General features: G+C 54.3%; 1 long non-coding RNA gene across 1 annotated transcript; it reads right to left on the reverse strand.

Moving 5' to 3' along the window:
• Window positions 1–646: 646 nt before the first annotated feature.
• Window positions 647–5,924, reverse strand: LOC135362027 (uncharacterized). The gene is made up of 3 exons (XR_010406318.1): window positions 5,761–5,924; window positions 3,106–3,214; window positions 647–1,088 (listed from the first exon to the last, which is right to left on the reverse strand). It is a non-coding gene; the product is annotated as an uncharacterized LOC135362027 (long non-coding RNA).
• Between the last annotated feature and the right edge of the window lie 467 nt (window positions 5,925–6,391).

Genomic DNA, 6,391 nt, shown 5'->3' on the forward strand with positions numbered 1-6,391 from the left:
CTGATCTGAAGAGAGGTCCACGGACCCCTGACCCCCCCACTCCTGGTGCCAGATTAGGTCTGGAGCTGGCACAGGATAGAGCTTCTGGCCCAAGGCCACCAGGAGGGGACGTTCCCGGCCACAGCCAAACCCTCCTCCTCCCCACCCCCCACCAATTTTGGGGGATGGATTCTGCCTCCCCCCACCTGTCTGCACCATCCTGCAGGAGGCCTACCTAGGATTTCCAGAGCAGTGAAGGGAGCGAGGCAGATGGGACATGTGGGGAAGGTGGAGATGGTTCCCTGAAGCCTGAAGTGACTTGAAAATGAAAGATTGGGAGGGGGCCAAACCCACAGCCAGCGGGGGGTGGGGGGGAGGACTTCCAGTCGGACAGGTTGGGGAAAGAAGGTCCTGTGAAACCAGGATGAGATTCAGCAGCGACAAGTGCAAGGGGGTTGTTAGTGACAAAACCTAACAACATAATTTAGCTCCACACAAATAAACAAGAACAACACCAAGCGAAGGAGGGAGTTGACCACAAGTTGAATATGAATCAGCCTCAAAATAGAGCATGGCTCACTTATGTTGGCCACATTTTCCAAGCCAAAGATCAGGGCACAAATTTGACAAGAATGAGTGTACTTATGGGGAAACAAGCCTGAGTATTTGCAACTGAGACTCTCCCCAGCAGACCGAGGTCCTAGGCTCACTGAGACCGTGCTCTCTTTAATCTAATCGTCCTCAGAGAGCTGTGTCCAGAATAGGGGGCAAATGGAGAAGGTTCAGAAGAGGAAGAAAGAGATGAAAAATTGGGGCCAATATCGGGAAAGCAGAAGCAGCACGAGGAGGTAGACAGGGCTCAGGTACAAACGTCCAGCAGCTGGACCCTGAGTGATGGTACAGCATCAGGAAAGCTACGTAACCTCTCTGAGCTCCAGTTTCCTGGTCTTTAAAACTAGGATAATAGTATCTGCCATAGACTGTCGTGAAGGGGGCACCTGGGTGGCTTAGTCAGTTAGGCGGCCAACTCTTGATCTCAGCTCCGGTTTTGATCTCAGGGTCGTTGAGTTCGAGCCCCGCATTGGGCTATGCGCTGGGCGTGGAGCCTACTTAAAAAAACAAAAGACTGTTGTGAAGATTTAAATGATTCCAGAAAGTGTAAAGTACCAAACACACAGTAGGTCCTCAATAAATGCGTAGTTGTCAGTTTGGAGGAAGGGAAGAATAGTATGTGAGAAGATTTTATGAGGAGGCTACTAAATGGTTGTTCCATGGAAACTGGAACAAGGAGAAATGGACTGTGGCTGGAGTAGGAAGGATATGGGTGGCGGTGGGTAAGAACCTGGTGACCATCAGAAGTGGCTAAAGTGGCAGCTGACAGGCTGTTAGGCAGGATTTGTTTGGCCCCAACAGTGTTTTCCAAAATTCTGAATTAGTTGCCAACCTTTTTTAAAAGTGGAAGATTTCACATAAAAATCCAGAGTTTTGGCGTTTCTTGAAAAAGCAGAAAAATCTAGCAACTCTGGCCCCACAGGTCTGCGTGACAACAAGTGTGGGAGGGGAGGGAAGGCTGCTTCTCTTAGGAGGTCTCTCACGCTGGTGCTCTTCAAACTGTCACGTGCTGAAGAAATCTGTTCCAAGGCAGACGCTAATATCCAGAATGGTCAAATCCAGGGAGACAGAAAGTAGTGGTTGCCTACAGCTGGAGGGAGGAGGGAATGTGGACTCATACTGCTAATGGGCATGGGGTTTCTTTTGGGGGTGATGGAAATGAAACCAGGTAGATAGAGGTGGTAGTTGCACAAAATTGTTAAAAACCACTGAATTGTACGCTTCACAAGGGTAAATTCCGTGGTCTGTGAAGTATACCTTAAGAAAGCTGTTCCTTTAAAAAATGCAGATGCTCATTCCCGAGGGCTGAGGTGGGACTGGAGATTCTACATTTCTAACAAGCACCCAGGTTCTTGCCACACTTGCTGGTCCTGGGACCAGCTCTGTGCCACCCGTGCAACCGCTGGTTCACAACCTCTGCTGCACACTGGAACCACCTCGGGAGTTTTTAAAACTACCCATGCCTGGATCCCACCCTCACCCGCCCCCCCTCCCCCATTCTTATAACAGGAATCTGGGATGAGGCCCTGGGCATTAGGATTTCTGAAGCTCCCCCAGGTGATTCTACTTTGCAGCCAAACCTGAGGACCAACTGTCTTACATCCTGGCCACTTTCCCCTTTCCGGTTACCTGCGCCTGGGTGCGCCCGAGGCATCTGACCCCGGCTCGGCTCCAACCACCCTCTCCCCCGCCACCCAAGTTTGGCTTCTCAGTCCCGGCCCGGTCGGCCTGGCCCTGCGCCACGCCCCCTCCCGCCTTAATCCCACCGGAGTTCTGGGTTTCTGGAGCCCAAACTTTTCCCCCCCCACCCCTCCCCAGGTCCCTGGCCGGTGACTGTGGTTCTGTTTCCCGGGGCGAGCTGGGGTGACGGCATTTGTCGGAGGCTTTTGGAAAATCTAAAGAACTCCGATCCTCCCAGGGGCCTCCGGTAAGCAAACCGGGACTCCCCGGGAGCCCAGGCAGGGCTGCCCGGCCGCCGCCGCCGCCAGGGCCGGCCTCCCCGCCACGCCCTTGTCTGGCGTCCGCATGGCAGCCCACATGCCCGCCCGCTCCCCGCTTCCCCGGGCAGCAGCGCGTGGGAAAACATGTGCTCGCAGGGGAGGGTGAGTAGAGGCGCGCGCGCCCAGTCTGCCGGGGCTGGGAAGCCGCCCGAGAGCCCACGGCGGCGCCCCGCCCCCTAGTGGGCGGAGGAGCGAGGAGTGAGGGCGGGGCAGAAAGTGGGCGGGCACGGGGCGGGGCCCTTCCCCCGAGGCTCCCTGGGTAATCCGCGCTTGCGTGCGAGCCTCACTGAGCGGCAGTCCTGAGCGAGGTCCAGACGCGGGCAAGGCATTCCAAGTGGAAAGAGGTTATAACCGCAGAAAGACAGAACATTTCGTTCTGAGTGGGAGGAAGGCAGCTGGGCAAGGCCAATGGAAAGGCCTCCCCCCCCCCAGCCAGCCTTGCTTTTATAGGACTGATACCACTTCCCAGATGTTTTAAGCATCACATCTTTGTTTCCCCCCCCTCTCCACTTACTTGCCCTCTGCAGTCCGCTTGAATGTGGCTATTCGTGTCCTTTTTTTCCTCAAGGGCTTGCTTGCCTTTTTTCCCCCTAGCGATTGGAGAGGGTTTAATGAGATTCTGCCTAGAAGGTGCGGGAAAAGCTGGTGTAAAGGAAGGCTTGATTGCTGAGGCGCTCCTAATTGATCTAGCACCGGGGACACTTTCACACTCGCTCTTTATAATTCCTTGGAGGCGCCGGGGCGCCCAAGTGCCTTTGGGGGCCTCTTGGAGTTCGGAGAACAAACAGATGCCTCACTACTCGGCTCTCCAGGGCCCCGTTCTCCTTTCAAGACTAGCTTGGTCCCCTTGCCTTTTCTGTGTACGGTGTGAATCGGGGCACACGGGTGCCTGCAACAGAGCAATGGAGGATGACAGCGCCGGGCTGGGCTGAGGCGCTGCAGGCAAGGCCATGTAGGAGGTGATCTTTTGAGTTCTTTGAGCTTCTTGTGCCTTCCACCCAAGAGATCAGAGAGCCTGCTGCTGCGGGGGGTGGGGGTGTGGGGGGTGGGGGGGTGGGCTGTGTCCCCAGGGCAGGCCAGCTTTGGACAGGAGCAGGGTTGTCTATTCTCAGAAAGCTCTGTTCCTTGGCGGCCGCTGCCTCCCCACACGGAAAAAGAGCTGACAGGACAGATTGTCAGCATCTCCCCAGCCCCACCAGGCCTAGCCAGCCTGCGCTCCGCCCCTGCCCTTTGCCCTCTGGCTCTAACAATGACACAGGAGATAAAAGGCAAAGGGCTGAGGTGTAGAGGGCAAGTGGCTCTGAATTAGGATGAGAGGCCCCGGGAGTACCACCATCTGTGGAGCAAGGACTGAGTTCCTCAGAGAAGGATCCTTTGGGGGGGGGGGGGTGTCACCAGGCAATGTTGGCCTGAAGGGACGGTCCTGGGCTGTGACCTTGGGGAAAAAAATCTGATGAGGGGCCAGGGAGAACAGAGAGGGCATATAATCCAAGGGGCATAATTATACAAGTTAACATGTACCGAATGGTTTCTAGGTGCCAGACACAAAGCTAAATGCTTTACATGGATAATCTCATTTAGCCCTCTCCCAAGTGCCCTAATTACCACCATTTTACACGTTGGGAGTGGAAATTCAGGCTCAGAGAACGTTGAGTAACTTGTCCAAGGTCCACAGCTAGTAAGAGGGAGGAGTGAGGCTGAGAACTCAGCTCCATCTGAGTGTAGAACCACTGCCCTTAGCTAGGCAGCCTCCCCACTGATAGCATAAAGGCCTCTGAGGTTACCAAGGAAGGTTCTGGCAACTCCACCCCAGGCCCCAGAGGGACCACTGCATCCCACAGAGCCTGGGAAAGACAGCAGGGATCATGGGAAAATTCTCACCCCATCCTCTGTGCCCAACTTTGCAGCCTGTGGAGAAGAGCCCTTCCCTGCTGTTAGCCTCTGGTCCCTACCTGAGCCATGTGCAGATCCACATGCAGCCACGAGGATCATGGGATAGGGGTGGGACTTGCTGTTGGCGCAAGTGTCTTGGGCTAGAGGGGAACGAATCAGCACACAGAAGCAGGCTCTGCCTTCTTGGCTCTCGAATCCCCAAGGAGCGCTAGGCTTGAGCTAGGAGAATGTTCTAGATGTTTCTGGCCAGGAGAGCTAAGGTGGGGCATCTCTTTCATCAGCTGTGCTAAAAGTCGCCCCAGAAAAGGCAGCACTGTTTAGACACCTGTTGTTTGCCCTGGTGTGAACCTTTCTGTGAGGGTTTGCACAGGGGGCTCTTTGGAATGTTCTTAGGGGTTGCCTGGTCGCTGCCCCAGCAGGCAGGCCCTTCTAGCCAGGGACAGTGAATCACCCAGGGCAGAACACATGCATCTATTTGGGAGAACACTGTGTGCTCTGGACGGGCGCCGGAGCCCAAGGGGAAAGGGAAGTGTACAGGACTGACCAGCCAGGGAGAGACTGGGAGCGGTTTCTCCTATAGCAGCCACTCCAACTGCCCCAACTAAGCTTCACCAGTGCACGCCTCCCTTTCTTCCCTCGGGTGGCAGGAGGCAGTGGGAGAGGTCACAGGCTGCTCTGCCCTGCCCCCCACTTGGAGGCTGCTTCTCCCACTGGCCCTGGACGTTTGGTCGCAACCCCCATGCCTTACCCCTCAATGTGTACTTAGAATTAATGTAGCATCATCTGACTGGAGCTGGGTTGCTCCTGGACTCTACCCTCTTCTCTATGCTCACCGCCTCTGCCCTGACTCAGGCCTTGATCCTCTGTCCCCCGAATTGTTGTCACAGCCTCTAGCCGCCCCCCAACCCCCCCCCCCCCATTCCACTCTCCTTGCCACAACCTGAGCCATCTTTCTAAAAGGCATAGGAGATTATGTCAGTCCTCAAGTTAAACCCCTTCAGTGGCTCCTCATTACCCTCAGGGCAGAGGGTAAACATTCTGGCTCAGCATTCAAGGCCTTTGTGGTTTGGCTCAAACTTGCTCTCCACCAGTGGGCAGATACCAGAGAAAATGCAGGGATGCCTGGCTAGATGTGAACTTCAAATATCCAACAAATAGTATTTGAGTTTAAGTATGTCTCTTGCACTGTACCCTGAATTTTTTTTGCTAAATCTGGAAACCCTACTCCAGCTGTGTATCCATTCTTCCTGATAATAGCTGTACTCCAGGTCCTTACCATCTCCTGGAAGGAGTCACCAGCATCCATTCTCTCAACTGCCATCCAATAATGCTATTTCCAGGGGCACCCAGGTAGCTCAGCCGGTTAAGCGTCTGACTCTTGATCTCAGCTCAGGTCTTGATCTCAGGGTCGTGAGCTGAGCATCGAGCCTACTTAAAAAACAAAGCAAAACAATATGCGATTTACATTTTCCACCTCTGTCCCAATCCTTGCCCGCCCTCAATTTCCTCCATGACTCTTTCTCTTGGTGTCCCAAGAGCAGTCACTCCCTTCTTTTCTGGGCTCATGACACATCCCACCATTGCACCACCTAACATCTGGGGGTGTCATGTTTCGTAGGACAACCTGCTGATCTGTGCAGAGCATGTCTTCCCCACTGTCCCATGAGGCATGATGCCTGATCCTTTTCGTTTTCTCCCTCCTCCCACCATTGGGTTGTGGGGCCTCGGTCAACGTAGGTTGGCTGATCAATGGTTCGTTTACTCTCTCACCAGACAGAGGGGCTCCTAAAGGGCAGTTTTTTGGACTGAACCTCGCGTAGTTCTGATTGGTTGAACACACATTTATTGAGCACCCATTCTGAGCCAGGATCTGTTTCTAAGGTAAGGATATCTGTTTCCAATGCCCT

This window comes from Mirounga angustirostris, unplaced genomic scaffold (genome assembly GCF_029215605.1).
Source record: "Mirounga angustirostris isolate CCGP_5_RB_7025 unplaced genomic scaffold, mMirAng1.0.hap1 SCAF_11, whole genome shotgun sequence".
Lineage (NCBI taxonomy): Eukaryota > Metazoa > Chordata > Mammalia > Carnivora > Phocidae > Mirounga > Mirounga angustirostris.